The 23,367-nt window shown below is 41.8% G+C and overlaps 1 non-coding gene across 1 annotated transcript; it reads left to right on the top strand.

Moving 5' to 3' along the window:
- The first annotated feature begins 885 nt into the window (after positions 1–885).
- Positions 886–1,049, top strand: LOC142452134 (U1 spliceosomal RNA). Its single transcript, XR_012785176.1, has one exon. It is a non-coding gene; the product is annotated as a U1 spliceosomal RNA (small nuclear RNA).
- Positions 1,050–23,367: the final 22,318 nt, after the last annotated feature.

Genomic DNA, 23,367 nt, shown 5'->3' with positions numbered 1-23,367 from the left:
ATAGGACTGTCTGCTTCTATAGTCAAAGCCGCCAGACACACAGCAACCAGCTATGTGCTTGCAAGAGACAACCTCAGAGCAGCACCATGTAGGAGGGTAAAGTGAGGAACAATGTCATGAGAATGTGATTAGGACTTACCTTTTACTCACAAGGGTAGGGGTTCCCCCCTACCACTAGAAACCTAGCCTTCCAGGCTCCTTTGCGAGACAATGAAGGATTCATCCTTAAACACTCTCTTCCCATTCCTCATGGTATTTGCTTTATGCGCATACTTCAAAAGTGCCACAGAGGCCTTAGCTTTCTATAGAAGCAACACATGACAGCCAGGACAAAAATTGTGACAATGAGCAGCACTGTTAGGCTGGAACCCAGGCTATGAGAAATACTTTGAACCCAAGCACAAGGGTCCAATCCTTCCATGCCCTTCACCAATTGCTTAATTATATCAGAGCCAGGAGTTGCCTCAAGCCTGTCTCTGAATGTATAGAAAATATCCTTTTTAAGCTGATCAATATCCAATGAAATGTTTCCCTTAAATCCTTGCAAATGTTTCCTAATTAAATCCCAATCATGCAATGTCTTATTATATGGGTAAGGGGTTATACAAAAAGCAGTTACATTCCAATCACATTATAACATTGGCAAGTCCAAAATCTTGATCTTTCAGCAAAAGTCTACAGTAATAGTGCAGTCATTATGGTATAAAATGTAAAAAAAGAAAAGGGAAAAAAAAGGAAAAAAAAGAAAGAAAGAAAGAAAGAAAAAAAATGATTAGGGCAAAGAATGTACAGATGTGCTTTATACAATTGATGTATGTATATGTATGGACTGTGATAAGAGTTGTATGAGCCCCTAATAAAACGTTTAAAAAAATGTTCAGTTATATACTTACCTGGCAGGGGAGATACCATGATCACGAAGGTGGTTTTCCCAGGGCGAGGCTTATCCATTGCACTCTGGATGTGCTGACCCCTGAGATTTCCCCAAATGTGGGAAACTCGACTGCATAATTTGTGGTAGTGGGGGACTGCGTTCGCGCTCTCCCCTGTTAATAAAAAAAAAGAAAGAAAGAAAAAAGTTCAGTTATGATAGAGTCCCAAAAGTTTCTTAGACAGCATCAGCATCGGAAGAAATATCTCACACGGTCAGCAGTTGCCATTCTCAGGAATCTGCCAGGTCTCCTTGACGTTTTGAATAACTTCAGTAACAGGACAGGGTGGTCAGGTCACACATCAGCTTCCCTGCTTTCTTCTGGGCCTTGCTGGTTGAAGAGAAATCCACCTATCTCCTTTACCTGTGAAAATATAAACAAATAGCCCTCTCTTTGGGGTGTCATTAACCTGAAAAAGGAATTATGATTAATATTGGGTGGCTTCTCCATCTCTTCCTTGTCCATCGTTCTCCAAATGTGGTTGTGTCCTTTTAAAGGAAGTTCATCAGTTTGACTCTGTGAAAACATCAATGCATAGCCCTTTCTCCAGGTGAATGGACCTGGATCCCAAACACAGTTTCCATCATCTTCGGATTTCTTAGGATCAATTTTCTCTGTAGAATTGAAAACGTGTTTATCTTCCCTAATTTTATTACAAGCTTTTAGTAAGGAGAAAAATTTTTTGGTTAAAATGACTAAATGAACTTTGTCACACATAAGATTCCTCTTCTCGCCCTTCTGTTTTAACAATTCAGATTTCAAAGCATTGCTAGCAATCTGGGTTAACTTGCTAGGCTTTGTCCCAGTATAAGGACTAGTTAGATAGCCTTCATTGTTATGTAAACTTTCGCTCTCAACTCTCAGAGAATTAAGAGAGCTAACTGAATGGGAGAACTTCTTATCATACTTTGAAAGACTGAAAAAATTCTTAATACATTTGTTCATCTGTTCTTTAAGTAACTTATCAAACAGACGTTTTTTCTCCAAGCTTACCAATAAGGTTACAGGCTCAATTAAGCCATTTTGCCCTTCAGGCTTCTTACACTGGATGATTTTACAAGTTTGCAATAGTCTCTCTTGATTAACTTCATTCATTCTTACCAAGCTGGATTTAGGCGAAGTTAATGTGGGGGTCTTAGTCCCTCCTGAATGCCCTAAAGTAATAACCCTACATCCAAAGTTTAAAAACCTTTTCCCTTCAACTTCTAATTCCATATGGTGGCTCTGGTGTTTCCCCACAACAGCATTCCAGAAGACCCCTTGATTTAAAGCGTGGTCAAACTTCTCAAGTACTCTTTCCTGATAGACATACATTTTTACTCTAGGAATGCAAGGAAGCAAAAATTGGCTTAAGCGATCTTCTTTTATAAACCATGATCTATCAGAATTTATCACTGCCTTAACTTTTTCATAATCCTGTTCAATAATTCCAGCAACAATCAGAACACCTTGAGAATTTACATTAGACTTTCCTAATAAATATCCCATAGTTCTTTTAGGTAGCGAACTCCAACTACCATTCTTAATTTCTGATTCAATTACAGCTTTTGACTTTACTTCACAACTCTGATCAACTCCAGTATCAACTTTAATTTCTTGAGTACTTAGGTTAAAACTTCCTGATAACAACTGTATTACTCTTTCAATAAGAGGCTCCTGTTCTTTAGAATTAACAAACTGCTGTGAGGGCTTCTGAACTTTCTCTTGGTTACTCAAGCCAACTGCAGCAAGAACAGAGGCTGGGCTTTTGCCTGTTTGGCTAGGTCTGGTCTCCTGCTGTGAGACTAGGGGATGCCTGCAGTTTCTCTCTAAGATCTTTGCTCTGGCAGGCAGACACCTTGCCTCCCATGTTCTGCTGGGTGGGGTCTGTATCAGGCTCCTTCCTCTATTTTTCCTCCGGGAAGCCTTTGCTAATGGCAACCCTTCACTGTCGAATTTTGAACGACATTGGCTCACCCAATGAGTTCCCTTCCTACAGCGTGAGCAGAGTTCAGGTTCTTTTAAATCGGAATCAGGTGGCCCTGGCCCATGCTCCGGCGCAGGCCGCAGTTTGCTTTTCACGGCCAGGCTGATCGGCCTGTGCTGTCTGTACTCTCTTTGAAGATGATCTGTCTTTCCACAACTAAAGAACTCTCTTCTAGGCCTAATATAATTTGCCAAGGCCGCTGCCATGACATCTGCCTTGTGTTCCTCTGCCCCTACATTCCTGCATATCCTAAGATAATCCAGCACCAGCGTGCCCTGTTCCCTGTAGGGACACAAGGCATTTTTACAGCGCTTATTAGAGAAATCATAAGATAGCTTATGCACTAGGTCACTTACTGCCTGCACATTCTTCACACATTTGGAAATAGCATCTCCCAGTCAGGACACAAAGTCAGCATAAGGCTCATCATTCCTCTGTCTTATAGCCATGTAACTCGGCTTTCTCTCTTCTGATGGAATTATCTTTTCCCAGGAGCTTAAGCAAATGTCACGTATCTGTCCTATTGTCTGTTCAGTAAACTGTAACTGAGACTCAACTGTGATATAATTCTCATCTCCTAGCAGCTGATGAATCCCTATACCTATCCCATCCTCAGCATTCTTCCAAGCTCGTGCCAGGGCTGCTTCCATCCCCAGCATTTGATATTGCAAGGATTCTGAAGAGGAAAGGCAAGTTTTCACTACAACTCTCCAGTCTGTAGGTGTCCAGCTCTTGAACTCTGCTAAGGCCCTTAAAATGCTGATTATAAAATGTGAGTCTGGGCCATAATCGTTGACTGCCTGCTTAAGATCTTTCAGTAGCTTAAAGGGAAAGGCAGTATATCGCCTTTCTTGACTCCCTTCGGGTGCTGCTCTTCAGGCTCCCTGTCTATCTATAATTCTAACGGGATAAGCCATTCTGAATTCTAAATCTGCTTCTTGAGCTATACACTTCTCCACCTGTGAGAGCAAAGGTGCCTCACTTGTTAGGTTAAATATCTCTATTTGCATTCCTTTGGATCTAATCTCTTCTCCTCCAGCACTGGCTTGCTTGGTAGTATTGTAATTCCTTGCACTATACTCTGGTGGGGCAGATGCTTCTACTCTGCAATTTCCTCATTCAAACTTCGTTTTCCTAGCTACATCTAAAGTTTTCTCATCTGCCTCAAACTCATTCTGCCTGCTTCTCACCTGATTTAAGTCTGCATATTTTAGAGGTTTTTCACTACTTTGCTGGTCTTCATTTTTTGCTCTCTCACCTTGCAGTGGCTCCAACACTGCTTTTATCTGCACCCACAGATCCCTGGGGCCCCGCTTCTGTAAAGTTATAGCCAAGAAAACCCTACGGTGCTCTCTGATTCTGCGACTTGGGGAATGGTATGAGTTCAAATCAAGGACAGCAAGCTTGTTTTTCATTTGATGGCTTGTTTGTTAGAGGAAGTCACTCAGTTTTATTTTAGTTTATGGACCAATACCGTTCTTTACATTGTGGGAATAAGATTGTCATTTTTATGAAGACTGTCAGCTGGGGACCAGTCTCTGCCCCACGGGCTCCTGGACCTTTCTGGTGGTTTCTAGCTGATGCCTTCCAAGCATGGAGGGGCAAATCGCTTTTATACTTTGAATATGTCTGACTCCTTCACGTGCCTCATCTCTTGCAGCACAACCAGAGAAAATGCTCTGATTTTAAGGGACTTATGACTAGATTAGGCCCACCCGGATAATCCAGGAGAACATCATTATTTTAAGATCGACAACTGTAACAATATTTTCAAATATTCTTGCCAAGTAAAGATGAAATATGCATTGGTTCCTGGGATAGTGCTTTGGGATCTTAACCTCATCTTCATCCTTGTTCTCCCTCAGAGATTGTCTTACTTCCTGCAAGTGCCAGTACTATTGCTGTATGTTCTACGTGCATGTCCAGGCCCCCAGGAAGAACCAGTTGCCCCATCGTCGTATTTCTCCCAAGTGTGCCCTTAATGTCAATGTTATCACATGATATGATTTCCATTGATGCGTTTATCCCCAGCACGACCGAGAAGTGAGGCAATGCCCTATGCCTTGTCATCCATCCATGCATCGATTGGGGTGTGCACATGCAACAAATGCTTGTTTTTTGTTAGATTCCACCAAGGTGGTTCTGACTCATCACAAAATAATTGTTCCCGTGCTTGAGCACATTGTTGCAGAAGATGTGTCAACCCATCTCATGCAGGGCTCCCTTCTCTGTCTCTGCCGCGCCACCGTTCCACTCACGATCTTCTTCTCCAAGGACTGGCCCCTCCGAATAACTCGTGAAACCAAGTATCACCAGCCTTGTCGGAACGGGACATTCTGACTAGACTTGTCCTTATTTTATGTAATTGTTTGTTGCATTCAATTGTCCTTAGGTGACTTGGTTGTGAATATTGTGGCAACTCATATTGCAGAGCAGCCCGTTTCGGTAGGTGACCGCTTTCACTTCGGACCACTTATTGCTGGGTTGAGTCAACTCTGAGTCAGAGTGTCTGCGTGGGCACACACCAGAGAGGCGCCACACAGTTGGCAAGACTGCGACTATTGGGGCTTCTCGGGATGGCACCGCTGAGTGGGTTCGGAACCACCAAGGGACCATGCCAACCTTTAAGTAGAGCAGCTGCTACCGTTTGCGCGTTCAGAGACTCCTTCCTGCCAGTGCAGCCTTTCCCTTTGCCCCTTCTCATCTCTCTGCATCTGTTTGCAGTGCAGCGGTGCCCGTTACATTCAATTCCACCCTCGCTTTTACTCGGGGAAAGGCTTTATACCAGCCAGCCTCCTACAAATAAAGTGATAGAGAATCTGCATCTGAAAATTTATCTTGACTCCTTTTAATGGCCTCCTGCCATAGCTGTGTTCTTTCAGCCTGTTTCAGATAAAAGAGCTGATCACGGGCAGCAAGAAACTCCCCTGAACTTCAAGGTCATAATCAGGTGAAATTGTGGCTGCTTGGAATCAGCACACACACACCACCACCACCACCACCACTACCGCCCACTCCAGGCTCTAGCCCCAGGGTTTTGTCTTCATATTTCCTAGAGCAGTGGTTCTCAACCTTCCTTATGCTGTGACCCTTTCATACAGTTCCTCATGTGGTGGTGACCCCCCAACCATAAAATGATTTTCGTTGCTACTTCATAACTGTAATTTTGCTACTGTGATGAATCATAATGTAAATATCAGATATGCAGGATGTATTTTCATTGTTACAAATGGAACATAATTAAAGCATAGTGATGAATCACAAAAACAATGTCATTTTTTATTGTGAAATATTTATTTCTAATGACAAGTAAATGAAACGTTGTCTTGAAGCATGGTGCAACCTGGGTAACAGTCTTCAAGCCTGGTACTCAGAAGTGGGCTTATCTGCATGTGGGCAGATCCACCTGGGAATGGATAGAGGAGGGTTTCTTAGTTCCTAAGACTATCAGAAATATGTTTTCTGATGGTCTTAGGTGACCCCTGTGAAAGAGTCATTTTACAACCCCCCCCAAAAAAAGGGTCGTGACCCACAGGTGGAGAACTGCTGTCCTAGAGTCTTCTTATTTTCAGGTTATTCTTCCTTTCTCACTGTGTCTGGCAAGTGTGAAGCTCAGAGACCATGGCTTTCCTCTTAGCCCTACTGTGCCTCTTTCATGTCTCAGGAATCCCGCACTCGGACCCAGCTTGTGCCACTACCATCCCAGCGGGAACTTTCAGATGCATTGGTTTCCCTGCAGTTTATGCACCTTGCTGTGTCAGCGTTCTGTAGCTGCATGAGAAATCACAACGTCTAAGACCAAGTCTGCCAGAAGGGAGAGGCAATGCATGAAATGCAAGCAGAAGCATGCTTGGTCTCAGTGATGCCAGATACAACCAGGAGCTCTCTGTATACAGAAAAGATGTCTGCAAGGGAGAGAGGAAAAAGACAAAGTCAAAGGAACATAAGGGAGAAAATTTTGCCTTAAGGCATGAGGCAGCAGATGCCTGTTGGACTCTGGAGAAAGAACAATGCCTTGGGTCTGTCATTAAAAATGTATTCTTATTTTAATTCTAAACCTCCTCTTTAAAGGAAGCATAGACATGGTTGTTTTTGACTTCTTATTTTTAATATAAGAAAGATATTGTCAGATTTTAAAGGTTATACATATATTTTAATTTAATGGATTATCTTTGAAGTTATGAACACATGTAATCATAATCTGTATTGTTTATTATATCTTTAGGCAATACCATGATTTGTGGGACACCCTACTTTTGCTCCATTGGCCCATTTGCTGAAGCAATATTACTTAAATTCTCTCCCTTTCATAGCCTATTGGAGTACCAACCTGGTGCACACAGCTAAACATCTAGCTGCTAACCAACAGGCTGACAGTTCAAACTCATTCAGAGGCACTTTGGGAGAAAGGCTCAGTAATTGATCCCCAAAGTTCACAGTTTTGGAAACTCTAGGAAGAATTTTTAGTGTGCCCACTATGGATGGAGTCTATTCAATGCTAAATGTTCATTTTTTTTATATCAAGGTACAGAGCAGGTAAGTTTTAAATATTGCTTTGGATGTTGCATTTACTGGCACTTATAGCATGAAAGGAGAGATTAATTTACTGTTTTATTTAACCAGTCTATGTAATGTTGCAATGCGGACACCTCATGGGATATATTCATGAGAGTAAAATGTCTCCCAGGAAATCACAAAATCCTATTGACTAAACTGGGATTACGAAGAGAAAAGAGGCTAAAACTTATTAATTCTCTGATGACTGATAGATCTAAAAGATTTTCTTTTCGGATGCCTATGCTCATTTCCAGGTTTTGGAAGAAGGGGAATGCACTGAGATGGGAAGCAGGGTCTGACACTTAGCCCTGGTTCATCACTAATTAGATGTTTAGGACCTGGAATGAGAGGTCCACAGATGACTGACAGGTCAGAATGAGACTCTGACTGAGCCCTGCTCTCATGCTATGCACCAACTATAACATGTGGGACTTACATGGGACTAGGAGTCTTGAAGATTAAAATCTGCTGTATCCAGCACACTGTCAGCATCTCATTTCTGATTCATAGTGATCTTATGGGGCAAAGAAGAACTGTTCTTCAGGGTTTCTAAGATTATAAATCTTTGAGGTAGCAGAGAGCTTCACCCCCTCACTCCTAGAACAGTTAGTTGGTCTGGACTACTGACCTCGAACTAGTTAGCAGTCTAATATTTGTGTCACAAATTGTTACTGTCCTGTTTGTTCATCCTATCTCCTGACTGCTTCACAGTAAATAGAATATATCTGGAATCTATGGGGTGATAGTCATGAGACTTGACCATCTAGCTCTCTAAGATTTTAAAGTCATGTCTCATATTTAGCATTGCCTCAGTGTTCTGTGCCCAGGGGCCAAGATTGCTCTGGTGTGTGCAGGTGACCCGTGATGAAGAGAGTGTGGCTGCATTCACAGAGTGCTGCTGGCCCTGACAGTTGGCTCTGATATTGCCTAGGGCTCTGCCACAGGCAGGGACCTGGGAGCGCAGATGAAAAGATCGCAGTTCATTATAAGTCCCAACGAACAGGGATGCTTTCCTGGGGTCAGACCCCTTGAAGGAAGTCTGTCACATGAAGGATGAAACCTGCTCTCTTAAAATGAATAGCAAGGTGTTAGCAAGGCTACGCGTGCTGCCTGAGGGACAGTGGGCCCAGTGCCTACAGGCCTGAGAGAACAAAATGGTGAAGGTGGCAGATCTCTCCCCTAACTGAACATTATTATCAGTCTTCAGAAAAAAAATGACCAGACTGCTTTTTAGAAGAGAGTGTGGAGAGACTTTGGATCGCATAATTTGGAAAAGACTGATCATTAATGGAAAATTATCATGTGACAAAGTAGCGGTTCAGCAAAAATGAGGGAAACCATTAAAGAGATGAACTGAAACCACCCCCCACCCCAAACCCCCAAAAGGGTAGCAAACTAGGCTCAGATCGAGCAATACTTCCAGGGTGGCACAGGTCATTCTCTTAAAGGTAAGGCTGTCATGTGTCAGAGCTAAGTCAATGGCAACTAGCAACAATAGCCGCCACGCAAACCCACTGCCCCTGAGACAACTCAGATTCACAGAAACTTTTTATAGGACTGCAAAGGCTGTAGGAGGGACATGCAGCCTCATCTTTCTCCGGGAAGTCAGCTGGTGTATTTGAACTGCCAAGTTACTGTTTAGCAGCCTAACACCTAACCCACAGGACCACTAGGGATCCTTAACAACAACATTGGCATTTTGTATGAATTCCCTTCTCCAGACTCTTCATGTTCAATGGCGTATCTCTCATTGACCATTCCCTCAGAGTTCTCTGAGATTCTTGAGCAAATATCATATCTCTACCAGTGACTGTAGTGAAGTCTAGAATACTCTTTTTCATTAGAAAAGTTTGGTTTTGAATTCTAGTTCTGCTACACTTTGGGGAAATTAAAAAATATATTTTCTAGTTCTTTCAGATTGATCCTGGTGATGATAGTATATGGCACCATTGTTAGATGCTTACTTGGAGGTAAACAGTTTCTAGAAGTCTTACCTCTAATTCATTTTTTAACCTATGTTTATATGTACATGCAATTATATGTTTATACACATTTATCTTACAGGAGATGAAACTTGATGTTAACTAATTAAGGTTACAGGGATTTGCACAAGGTCAGGCGATCGAATGAAACCGACCTGTGCTGGACTCCGGATACCAAATTCCTGGTTATTTTATGATCTCCGGAAAGAAATATCTTCAGAGTATGTGAAAAGGACAGCGGTAATACAAGCAGTGCATCTGGCATGAAGTGTCCTTGCTAATTGCCTACCTGTTGGTTCAAACTCACAGAGACCCTCTCTGAGCACTGCACGGAGCTTCACCATTCAATGGTCGCATCTATTGTGTCAGCTCATTTCACTGACGGTCCTCCATGTTCATTACCCTTCTATTGTCTGATCTCTCCTGATAACATATCCAAAGTACATGCAAATGCATTTTGCCATCCTGGTTTATCAGGGGAGTTCTGGCTGTATCTCTTTCAAGACAGATGTTTCTTCCCCTGGCAGTCCAAGGTACTTTCAATATTCACCCAGCAGGAATATAATTCAAATGTACTGATTCGTCTGTGTCTTCCTTAGACACTGGACAGCTTGCTCACGCTTATGAGGCAATTGAAAATATCATGGGTTGATCGGGTGCTTCTTGGTTTTCTAAGTGACATCTTTGCTTTTTAACATTGTTGGAGAGACAGACTGTGTTTAGTTGCAGTTGGGTCAGGTCAACTCATGATAAACTGATGTGTGCAGGATACATGTGCCATCTTCATGCTCGTTGGTATGTTTGAATTCATTCTTTGGTTAACTTTTCAGTTCATCTCAATAAGGTTTCCCTCCTTGCTGATCTGCTTAGACAAACTGATGTGCTTTTCTGAAGACATGTCTAAACTAAGCAAGTGAAAGTCTCACCATCCTTGCTTCTAAGGAGCAGCCAGGTGGTTCCTTTTTCTAATTCTAATTTGTTTCTCTGACCATCCAGGTTGTAGTCAGTGTTCTTCACCAACGCCGCAGCTCATATCTCATTTTCTTTTGTCTAGCTGTCATGTGCTTCCAAAGCAAACCATGTGTGCTGCCACCAAGTTGATTCTGACTTACAGCAGCTCACTAGGAGAGAGAAGAACTGTCCCATAGATGTAATCTGTGAAGAAGCAGACGGATTGGCCTTTCTTTTGTGGAGCTCCTGGTAGATTCCAAGTGCTGTCATTTCAATTAGCAGATGGGCACTTGACCGTGTTACCCACCAGGACACCTTTACACATATTTAAAAGGTTTGAATTACAAACAAGGTGGCCAGCCAATGGGAAAATATTCATGGTGGAGGCATTTGGATCACTTTATTACACCATTACACCAGGAAAACCACTGTTCATTGGGTCATTGTATATGACTTGTTTTAAAAGTAGCCAAATAGACCTTTGGGTATGGTTCTTTTTCTTTCTTCTAATTAATTGAGGCTATTGTAACTATTGAATTATAAACCTGTTTCTCCTATATTCATTAATAATGTATTTTATTTTAAAAAGAGGGAGAGCAAAGATGTGAAAATCTTCTTCTAGCACTTGATGAAAGGGGCGATCCGAGGAACACTTTATGGATCACAGCAGAAAACTGTCTGATCGAGTGCTGAGCGCTGAGCCAGAGTTAAAGGGCAAGACAAGAGCCTCAACATGTTACACAAACACATGGAGGCTGAAGATGGAGAAAGGCTTGACAATGGGTTTGCCACGAGTTAAAGACAAGTACACAGCAAATAACAATTTACCAATAGACTGGAAAATAAAGGCATCAATTGGGTGTTTTTCTCTGTCCAAGTCATTGTCTATGTCACTAGAATGTTCAAATATAGCATAATTGGAAAACTTGTTGTTAAGTCCAATGCTGGGTACTCCCTGTGGGTTCCCCCAGCCCCTTGGCATATGCCAGCCCTCAGACTAGCTCACAGCAACAGGAGGGGTAAGGGCAGAGGCATCTTCTCCAATCGTTGATGTGTTCCTTGAACAACATGCTTTAGAGATGTACTATAGGGTCTTGGGTAAAATGAGAGACTGAGTGTTTCACAAAGGTGTATAGGTGACACGGTCTTGACCAAATTATTAAAATATTACACATTGGTATCGGGTTCGAAAATGATTTTACATTGCTGGGATAAATGTAGATTCAAAAACTAAAATAAAACAAAATGTAAAAGCACAGGGTTGTAAGTCATCATTTACAAACCTCTGACTGATCATTGATTGGAGTTTCCATTATTCAATATTGAAAGGAGCTCTTGGTTTTGCAAGTTAAGTGTTTAGGCTGCTAACCAAAAGTTGGGGAACTCAAACCCAACTAGTTGCTTCGCTGGGAAAAAAATATCTAGCAACTTTTTTCTTTTCTTTTTGAGGAAACATCTAGCAACTTTTTAAAGAAGCAATGTAACCATGGACGTGTACAATATGGAAATAGTATATCAAGAAAAGCACTAAAAATTAAAAAAAAAGATCTAGCAATTTGCTCCCCTAAAGACTACAATCTCAAAAACATGCCGGGGACACGTCCACTGTCACAGAAGCTCACTTTACGTTGAAATTGACTTTACAGCTCCTGTCATGGTCCCACTAATGTTTACCCATCAGTGCGTGGTAGCACAAACTGAAATATAAACTCAGCCACTTTGGGAGCATTTTGTTCAGTTCTCCTTATGAGAAAAATTGAGCCACGGGTGCTTGTTTACCAGAGAGCAAGCTGAGCAGCAGAGAGGAGCTGAGTTTGCTTGGGGCAGATCATTGGCCCGAAGGAAGAAGACGACCTGGAGGTGGTGCACATCAGAGAGGCAGCTCATTTTTGTGAAAGGACAAAGGGAAGAACTTGACCCAACAATAGATGACACTTTTTACAGGTAGATTTTATTTACCTGTGACTCATATATCAGCTGAGATCCTTTCTCCATCCATGGGAACGTGATGATCTCCCACACAGGCGGTGCACTTCCGGCTGCTGGTCCCAGAGATGGTTCCAACACGGCGTTTTGTGTTCATGAAATACCGTCAAATCAAAAGCAGATCCGGAGGAGGTTTATTCAGCACAAGACTGTGGAATGGGACAATTGTCGCGGGGAGGGAGGGGCTAATACAATAAACATGGCGACCATGAATCCTCGCAGACATTTCAATAGGTAGGGAAAAGCATTTACCTTTCTAGAGTATGATAGCGCCCTTGAGAGAAACAAACAAACAAACAAACAAACAAACAAGCGTGCAGACATGGGATAAAAGGGGGCCGTCATTGTACTGTAAATCAGAATGCTTTATGCTGTGGCCTGGGCTCTCTGAGAGGGCCCTTTGAGCTGGGTTCGACGTTGCTCATGCAGACTTTGGAGGTGCAGTGGCTTAGGTGTGGGACGGCAAGCTCGGTGACCCCAACTCACCAGCCATCCCGGCTGAGTGAGGAAGATGAGAAACCCTGTGAGTCAGAATTGACTTGATAGAAGTGGGGTTATCTGATTGGTTGGTGGGTTGGTTTGGGGTGAGTTAGTTCAAGCTGAGGGGGAGTCGAAGTGAAGGAGTACAGCTTAGCCAACTTTTGATTAATCGCTGAACACAATCAATTACTCATTTATGAGGTGCGAGACATAGTTATGGATTGGGCTGTTAACCACAAGATCAATAGTTGGAAACCACCAGCTGCTCCGCAGGAGGAAGATGAGGCTTTCTATTCTCTTCAAGATTCACAGGCTGGGAAACCCAGAGGAAGTGTCTACCCTGTTCCTCTAGGGTTGGAAGCGACTTGATGTTAGTGTGGATTGAGGGGAGCAGATCAACTTGGCCTGGGGGTTGTTTGTTTGTTTATTTGTTTGTGGAGGTGCATACTAAATGGAACCAAGTCAGCTCCTACTCATAGCTCAGTCCTGTGCCATCCACACAATCATTTCTATGTTTGAATCCTTTGACCTGTTGAAAGTCTACCTCATTTTATTTGAACCTTTACTTAAAGCAAGCAGGGTGTCTTTATCCAAACACTGGTCCCTCTTAATAAGATGTCTTCAAACAAAGTCTCTCTATCCTTATGTATAAAGAGCAATTTAGCTGTACTTCTTCCGGAGCTCACCTAGTCCATACAGACTCACAGTGACTCTAGGGGAGCAGGTAAAACTGTCCCTGTGGGTTTCTGACACTATAACATTTTGCAGGATTAAAAACACTTCTTGTTTCTCTCATGCAGCGGCTGGTGGATATGAACTGTCAGCCTTTCGGTTGGCAGCTCAACACATAACCACTACCCTACCAGCACTATATTTTGACTGACCAGAGCACATATGATATTTTTCATCAATACAATATGTGGTGGTTACATAATCTGTTGTCAACTTGAGAGGATTAAGAGTGAAGGGGTGGAGTTTAGCCTGTCAATCAGGTGGCAGCTTGATGACCTCATTTGCAGGCACTAAGGTGATAGATAAAGTGCTACCCTAGTGCCCTGAGCTGAAGGAGCCCCATGGAGACACCTGCCAGCGTTGAGATGCTTACAATGCCACTGGATCCCAAACACTTCCCATCTACTGGATTGTGATCTTCCTGCATTCAGCATCTTTGCATGTGTTTCATGAGTGTGAAGAAGAATTTGTAGATTGGTATCAGACATATGGGTTAATATTGAACTATTGAACTTGATCTGGACTGGGCTGGGATGTTTTCTAAATGTACAATTACTCTTTATATAAAGCACTTTCTTATACACATAAGAGAGTCTATGAATTTATTTCTCTAGTCTACCCAAATTAACACACCATACTTTAATGACATTGCTTTTTCTGTTTTCTTTAGCTATTGTCTAGATTTCTCACGTGAACTTGGAAGATTACTGTCTAGCCAAAGGAGCCATAGTGGCACAATTTAGATGCTCATCTACTAACTAAAAGGCTGGTGGTTCAAATCCCCCAGCTACTCCATGTAAGAAAATATGTGGCAGTCTTTTTCTACAGATATTGAACAGTCTTGGAAACCCTGTATGGTAGAATTGACTGGATAGTAGTGAGTTTTGTTTGGTTTGGGTGTCTACCTTTACAGGTTAACAAGTCACATGAGAACATAGTTTGTTGTTGTTGTTGGTGGTGGTGGTGTTGTATTTAAAGAAATATTTTTTCTGAACACAAAGGGCAGAAGATATTTTATTACTGTTGTTTCCTAGGATCACAGAGCTCAGGGAAAATTTGACATTGTCCATACTTTACTAAAAAGTAGCTATTTCTTTGTTCATCTTCCCAGTGATTAGCTATGCTTTGTGAACTTGGGTATTTCTTGATCGAGACCATGTGGTGGACTTTCAATAAATTTCTGATTTTACATTTATTGGTTTGTGTTGTCACTTTAGGAAAACTCTGAGATTTCTTGGAAGGAGAGTACCAAGTTTTTCTTTTGGGGTATTTCTGGTGGATTGGATCCACCAACCTTTTGGTTAGTAGCCAAGTGCACAACTATTTGTACCATCCAAGGAATTCTGGGGTTATGAAGCCTGTATGATCATATTACATTTTTCTTCTTATAATTAATTTTCTTTGTCATATCCCACAAATATCTGTTTTGCCCAGAAAAACACGATGACAGTTTATTTGTTACCATAATATGATACAGTTATGATCACACCACCTCCAGTGACTTCCCTGCCTGTGCCTCTGTTGTGGATTAAGTACATCTCTGCAGCCAGTTCTTCTTGGATGCTGATTATCTGAATTATTGTAATTTCTATGTTTGTTTGAATAAAATGCAAAATTGAATATTTAGGAAATTATTATTTAAACCAATCTTTCTAAATTGCTGATGAGGTAGAGACAGGCATAGTCTTTATTACCTGACACAACAAATTAAGGGAACCCTGAGATTAAGAGGGAAGAATAGGCATGTAGATTACATATCAATTACCTGAAGAGGATGAATAAAGGTAGAGAGAAAAGAGGCAGTTGGAATGGGTGAATTGTCAGTAGGCTTGACACAGTGCAGGCATTTCAAACTTTTGCAAACTGTATTTGATTGAGACAGCAACAGGTGGGGGGCTACAGAAGAGGTTCAAGTCTCTCCTTGTTCACTAAACTGTCCTGTTTGTTGACCAACCCCCAGCCTCATCTATCCAGTTGCTTGTAATACTCTATCCTCACTTCATGCATCCACCCTCAGTTCTTACTCTGCCTGAGGTTGGAGACACAGTGATGTAGAAGATTGACATTCCCATAATTGATTGATAAGGTGGCTACAGAATTGAGCTTAAACATAACAATAATCGTGAGGATGGCAACGAATCAGGCATTGTTTTATTCTGTTTATTGGGTCAACAATTACTACCAGTTGCAATGAACTAGACAGCACCTAACAATAGCACGCAAAAGATGAAGTATTTGGAAATAAATTTAACCACAATAAAAAGTACAAAAAAGACCAAAAGAGACTAACATAAATGAGAACTTACCATGTTCATAGTTAGGAAGACCTAACTTTGTGAAAATGTCAATACTACCCAAATGGATGTACAGATCCAATATAATCTTGATCCAGCTCTTGGTATGAGATTCTTTACATTTTTGTTCATCTACGGTGATTTGAACTTCATCCTAGATTTCTTCTATTCCTGAATTAAGAAGCAGCAGTCCAGTAATATCAGAATGAAATAAGTAGGCCATGGATAAGTAGGCCATGGCTAAGTAGGCCATGGTTAACCACCCATCTGTGGAGTAATTTTCCAGGAGTAGGGTGATTTCTAGGAGGCCTGGTGGCACTGTGGGTTATGCACTGGGCTGCTAATCCCAAAGTCAGTGATTTAAACACACCAGCTGCACCTTGGGAGACAGATGAGGTTGTCTATCCAGTAAAGGTTTACAGTCTTAGAAACCCTAAGGAACAAGCTTCTGCCCTGCAGGATCACCATGAGTCAAAAAAATGCCATGGCAGTGGAAGTAGAGGTGTTCCCCAGGACACTGGTAGTTACATAATCTGTTGTCAATTTGAGTATTAAGAGTGAAGAGTTGGCGTTAAGCCTATCAATCATGTCCCTGCTCAATGACCTCATTTGGAGACACTAAGGTGACAAATAGCTCACTGGAGGTAGGACACATGCTTACTCCCTGAGAGAGAACCTGGTTGACAAGACAGAGGGAGCTACACTAGAGCCCTGGAGCTGAAGGTACCACGTGGAAAACCTTGTGAGTGCTGAGATGTCTCTACTGCCACTGGATCCACAAGGTTTTCCACCCACTGACCTGTGATTTTCCTGCATTCGGCATGATTGCATGTCTGCTTGAGTCTAAAGAGAAATTTATGGACAAAAATTCTACATACAGGGCAATATTGGATTTATAGACTTGATCTGGCCTGGGCTGGGGTGTTTTCTCAATATTCAATTGCTCTTTGTATAAAGCTCTTTCTTATACTCATATGAGTGTCTCTATGAATTTGTTCCTCTCATCTACCCAGACTAACATAATTGGCTATTCTAAAAATAGAAGTCCCAAGCAAATAAAAGTGGCTCTCATCCTTATCAAGGTACTTGATCTGAAAAATAGTGAGTGGTTCCTTCACTTAATTTTTTTATGATGAGTTACTGCTATTGACATGAGGTCATCCAGTAGCGGGGATATTGAACCTTAATCTTTTAGGTATCACAAGGAAGAAACAAGATTCATACTTCGTGGGATCTAGTGTATTAGAGCTCACCTTCTAAGGCAGTGGTTCTCAGCCTTCTAATGCTGCAACCCTTTAATATATTTCCTCATGTTGTGGTGACCGTCCCCCCAACCATAAAATTATTTTTGTTGCTAATTCATGACTATAATTTGCTACTGTTATGGATCAGGCGACCCCTGTGAAGGGGTCATTTGACCCCCAATGGGGTCACAACCCACAGGTTGAGAACCACTGTTCTAAGGCATTTGATTTGTGGACAGCAGCTGTGGTGGTGCAGTGGGTAAGTCATTGGGTGTCTAACCAAAAGGTTGGTGGTTCAGAATTACCAGCTGCTCTAAGGGACAGGGATGAAACAATCTATATTCTTAAAGAATTATAGTGGTGTGAACCCTACGGAGCAGTTCTATGCCCTATAGGTTTCTGAAGTTGTCTTGACAGAAGTGGGTTGATTTGACTGGATTTGTGAAAAGCTACCCCACGACTCCTGTCTTCATTTTGGGTCTTGACGAGTTCAGATGCCCTTTCAGTTCTTTATGTTAATTCAACAATTTAGTTATAATTATACACAAGCATGAGCAAGCTGAGCAATTTGTCCTCAGGAAGAATGTAGTTGAAAGTAGATTACAAGTTTCAAGCAAGCGTAGTGAGGGAAGTTTGCCCTCACCTTTAAACAAAACTAGAAAACTTGCTTAGGCATGTATTTAATGAGTTACTAAAAATAGTTACATGATATATACTTGCAAATAAAGTTACAAGTTGGAGTCCTGGTGACTATGACTCATGCTATATGGTCATGACTCATACACTCACCACTATGTAGTTAGGTGAAAGGCCAGAACCAATTCTGGAAGCTTTTAACCTATAATTAAGTATGGATTCTAATTGTAGTCTTCCTGAACCCCCATCCCCAATTTGCTTCCGTAGCAGTACATCGAAAGTGATGGATTGACTTGTGTAGTAGAGTTTAAATTCTAAGCACTAGGTTTGTGGAAGGCTGTGGTTTACAGTGGGAGTCCTGAATTATTTTTTTAATTTTCCACAGAGTCAGTTTCCACTGAGTTCTTTTTGACTATTGACTAGCAATATGAATAGCTTTGCCCTCAGAGAGTGTTTAAAAATTAATTTTTGCCCCTCCCCTCCCCATTTCAGGGAGGGGCAACTTGCCCTCAGGCACTTACCTGGCTGTACTCTTGATGGAAACTGGGGAGTTGGATGGTATGGTCATGGGTCATACTCTGACCAATTTGGTCTGAGGGTCTTGAATCAATCGTGTTAGATTTTCTAATCACAACCATGGCCTCTTTCCCACATCTGTAAATCAATCCACCTACAGATATCATGAAATCATCTGCCAACAATGATGACTGTTTGGACTTTGCAATATTTTCTTGTGTCTTACCTGCCCCACTTAAATGGTTCTGTGGCTGTGGATCTTTGGACATCATGATGGCCTCCTGCTGATTTTCCCTCATTTGCAGGATTTGTCTCTGTCCCATTTAAGGGAAAAATAAATTAATAAATGTGTCTCTATAAATTATATTTGAATTTGAGGTTTTTCCCTGATCATGAGTCACTGGACTTCATTGACCTCTGTATACAGTGTGCATACTGATGATCTCCTTCATCTGGGATAACTGCTTTTGTGTCCTCTTTTCCCTATTTAAGGCTTCATAAGAGCTCTACAGAACATATTTGAATCTGTTCTTTCCCCCCTACCACATGCCACACTAGAAGAACATTGTGTTTTTTAGGTGCCATCAAGTTGTTCCGACCCATAGAGACCTTATACACAACAGAATGAAACACTGCCTGGTCCGACGGTATCCTCACAATTGTTCCTATGCTTGATCCCATTGTTGCAACCACTGTATCAGTCCATCTCCTTGAGGGCCTTCCTTTGCTTCATTACCCCTCCACTGTACCAAAAAGGTGTCCTTCTCCGGGGAGTGTTAGACTGATGAAACCCAGAGCTAAAGTTCATAAGAAACGTAACTATCATAGGTAAAATTGTAGCTTACATTAGTAATGGCTTCTTGACCGTGACAGTGAAAACGACAGTAGGAGCGCAAGAGAGATCCAGGTGCTCTGCATTTTCTTGACCTGCTGGCTCTGTTATTTACTAATTACACAGGTGGCCTGAAGTCTTGGAGCTTCGGGAATGGCTTACACACTTAGGTTGATTCTTAGCCAACGCATCTCAAGAGCAACCTCCACCCATTTGTTCACGGAGGCTTACATACTGCTGAACAGATTTTAATGGAGTTTCCAGACTAAAACAGACTAGGAAGAAAAATCTGGTGACCTATTTATAAAAATCAGCCCGTCAAAATCTTGTGGGTCACAAAGATCTGATCATGAGCATAGCACACAACCAAGCAACGTGTACTGAGTATTGGGTCAACATGAGTTGAGAGCTGTGATAGTTAGGATTTATGTCAACTTGAGTGGACCAGCATTCACCCATGATCATGTAATATAGTTGTGGTCAACTTCGTGACAGGAAGAAGCCAAGCAATTAGTGTGGTCTTGATACCACTGAAGGAGGTTTCATTTGGGATATGGACTACTCTTAGTACGGACTGACAATGTCTTCTACTGCTGGATCTAGATCTCACATCTGGCTTGTGGGTCTCCTCTTGTATTGCCTTCTGATCTCAAGAGCCATCCTCAGATATCACACAAAGAATTCAATCAGCTCTGAGGCCACAAGGGATGAATTGTCTTCCTATTTCCTGTTGGTCAGGCCCTGCCGCTCAGGAGTCAGAAGCAGCCTTGTGCTCACATCAGACTCATGCACTGAATCATGACTGTAACTATGTGAACTAATTCTTGTTGGAAATTTCTTTTTACACACACACACACACACACACACACACACACACACACACAAACACACACACACACTCAAAGGTCACTGGTTTTGGTGTTCTGGAACTCAACAGAACACAGGGCCCTATGGAGTTTGGGGGTGAAGGGCACAGGCAGTAAAGAACAGAAGACAAGTATAATGCTCAATGTTCTTAGTGTTGAGAAGATATTGGGTGTATGATACCTAAACCATACTAAACCAACGGACAGATGACTTTGATCATGAGGATCTTTAAGGATAGAGTAGACGTGGCAGTTCCAGAGGGCAGTTTGGAGTGGGGCAAATGCAACCCATTAAGAGAATGACAGAGCTCTACAAGACTAAGCCCAAATCCCAAAGTCCTGAAAAAGTGTTTTAAAACAAAGTGTGAAGGAGCTCAAATGCAGCATTTAGCTTGGCATGACATGAGGCTTCTGCGATTTTGGACACCTTCTTTCCTTTCTTCTCATTCCTCCAGCAGCATGCTACCTGGAAGAGCGTTCTTTCAGGCTGGTCTGAAGTATCCACAGCCTAGCTGATAAATTACTTGTGTTAAAGATCCATAGAACAGCTGATAAATGACTCAAACATTAAGATCAGCAAAATAATGTCTCAGGGGTCTTGTCATTCATTGTCTTATTTCTATTATAGCCTGGTTTTTAAAATGCCAACCCTCAGAATTTGAGGGTAAGTTCCTAAATCTTCTGTGTTCATGCTCTATGAAAATTTCCTTTCACTAGACAGGCACTCTATATGAATTTGACCCAGAATGTTTGATAGGAGGTGACTGGAAGTGTCCTCTATTACTTTATGATGGAAATACAATGTAGTGAGGAGAATTGTATACTTTATTTAGATGTCACTTAGCTAGAAAACTCCCATAGCTGTGACCCTGAGCTCAACCCCTCTGTCTTGTCTCACAGAGCATGCTGTGAGAGTGCCCTGGGACACATTCTCCTGGGTACTAGGTTAGCTGGTGACCTGATTCTTATTCGAGTGTTAATGAATTTCCCAGGCTTCCTTCCTCCCCTCACAAAGGGTCAGAACCTACACTCCCAACCTGTCTCCCTGAGATTTAGGCTTCCTAAGGAATGGAAGCTCTCTAATATAAGATCTCTGTTAAAATAAAACTTTGTTGTCCTAGCTTGTGCTTATCATTTCAGCATTTGTGTCCATCTGGAAAACCAAAAGGGTTTGCTTCCGTCTGTACATATGTACTGTGAGAACAAAGAGATGGGGAGATTGGCCTTTGAGGGAGCATCCTCCTGTTCTCCGTTCCCATGCATGTGGAAATTAAAATTAGAGTCTTTCCAACCCAGCTGTCTGTAATCAGGCAACAGTGATTGGCAATGTGAGCCCTCGTGGGGTCCACCTACACGTGTTAGTTTCATTTTCAGGTGTGCTAACCAAGGCTTATCGCAAGAATCTACATCAGAGTTAGGCTAATGTCCCCCAAGTTCCTCAGCAATTGCTACAACTCAATTATTTCTCAGGTGATCGTTTTTCTCCTAGAAATTATGCTTGTTAAATTTAGTTAACCCTGTCCTAGCACCAGTGTCTGTAGCTCCTACTATTCACTTATTCTCTACTCTTGTAATATGATTTAAAAAATAATTGAGTTGATTCCAATTCATTGAGACCCCATGTATGTAGAATAGAATGACTTATATGATTTCCAAGGTTACTTTGATTGCCTTTCAGAAGAAGTTCTTCAGCTGTGTCTTCTAAGATGCCTCTGGGGAGGACTGAACTAGCAACCTTTTAGGTAGCAGTCGAGTAGTTAACAATGTTTACCTCTCAGGAACTCAGGAGGGTGTTAAACCTGCTCTAACAATCTTCAGCCTGCTCTCTATGTTGAGTGCCCCTCAAACATTTAATAAAAATAGTTTTTTCCATTTATAGCCACTTAATATAAAATGGTCAACCTCTCTTTTCTCCTCATCATTTCCTGAGTCTTCTTTGTCCTTATAGTCTCAGTTCCAGGTCCTCGTGATATGACACCTACTATAATCGTCTGATGTAAGTCATCTTGCGCTCCTTCAATCTTCTCGAGTTCTTACTCATTGACAAATATTTACACAGTGGCTCTCCGTGTCATCAGCTGGCGCATGACAGGGAGGAAAACATAGAATATCTAATCTTTGGATCTTACTGTGTAAGGGGTAAACAAAACACATACTTAGTGCAGGTAGTGGTAAGTGTTTTAAGGAGAAACAACACGTGGTAATGGATTCATTGTGTGAACACTGATGGCTAAATGATAGCATTTTTACCTTTCATTTGAGAGACACGAGTTCTATTCTTAACATACGGGTGACCCATCTGTCAGTGGATGCTTTTGTAATGCCATGATGCTGAGCAGGTTGAACAGAGCTTCCAATCTAAGGTGAATTAGGAATACAATTTTAGCATTCTACTGAAAATCAGCCACGGAAAGCCCTATGGGCCACAAAGATCTGGTCCCCAAGTTACTGTGGAACATGGAGTCTCCATGAGCTCAAACTATGATTATTAGCATCAACAAAATATACATTGGGGTGTGGGAGAGGGGATCTCGCTTTTAGATCGATTCAGGAAAGACCTCGAACACAATGATGTTTAAAGCGGGATCTGGAAGGAAAAAGGAGAAAGTTGAGTCATTCAGACATTGTGTCTGTGTGTGTGTATGGGGGTGGGGAGTGTGGTTGGAGGAAATTGAATTCAGTAAAAGAGAAGCCCCAGCCAACACCTTGAAGTGGAAGATGCTTGATATACATGCATTTGAAGAAGCTCGAGGAGGTTTGGGGAGCTGCTACTCAGCATGCCGTGCTGGGCTGATAATGCTTTCCCTCATACATCTCTCTCATGGCCACCGACATGCTTTCACTCAACTACTGAGTTGGGGGCGGGGTTGTGGGAGTGCCTACAACTGCATTTTGAAGATTTAATAAATTAATGTTATAAAATAACAAGAACACTGCCTTTAACATTGAATTCTAGAAGATTCAGCTCTTATTGTTGTCATTATAATGATCCTTTGTATCTCAGTGCTAAGCCAGGGTTAGGATGTAGAGCAAGGATCTTTCAAAGGACCACTTTCCAGTCCTAGTGGAATGACTTTCCTGACACCTACATACACTTGATTGTATTTTCGAATAATTCATTTGCAAAGAATTAGGTAATTTAGCAGCAATGAAGTTTTTTCATACCACAGTCAGAAGACAGCCTATGTTTCCCTGCTTTTCAAATTCTGTTTTCATGTCTGCAGTGTGAAAAACACATGAGCAAAACGACTTAATTTTCATGTTAACACAAAATACAGCAACCATGGTGATGTTGACGCTACTGGTAGACGTAGTAGTGAGGATACCAAGAGTTAATCTGTATAGAGATGTCCAGGCACCGTCTTCTAACAACTTTGCATAGAATTTTCTCTC

The sequence above is a fragment of the Tenrec ecaudatus genome, chromosome 6 (assembly GCF_050624435.1).
Source record: "Tenrec ecaudatus isolate mTenEca1 chromosome 6, mTenEca1.hap1, whole genome shotgun sequence".
Lineage (NCBI taxonomy): Eukaryota > Metazoa > Chordata > Mammalia > Afrosoricida > Tenrecidae > Tenrec > Tenrec ecaudatus.
This window is presented reverse-complemented; position numbering and strand designations above follow the sequence as displayed.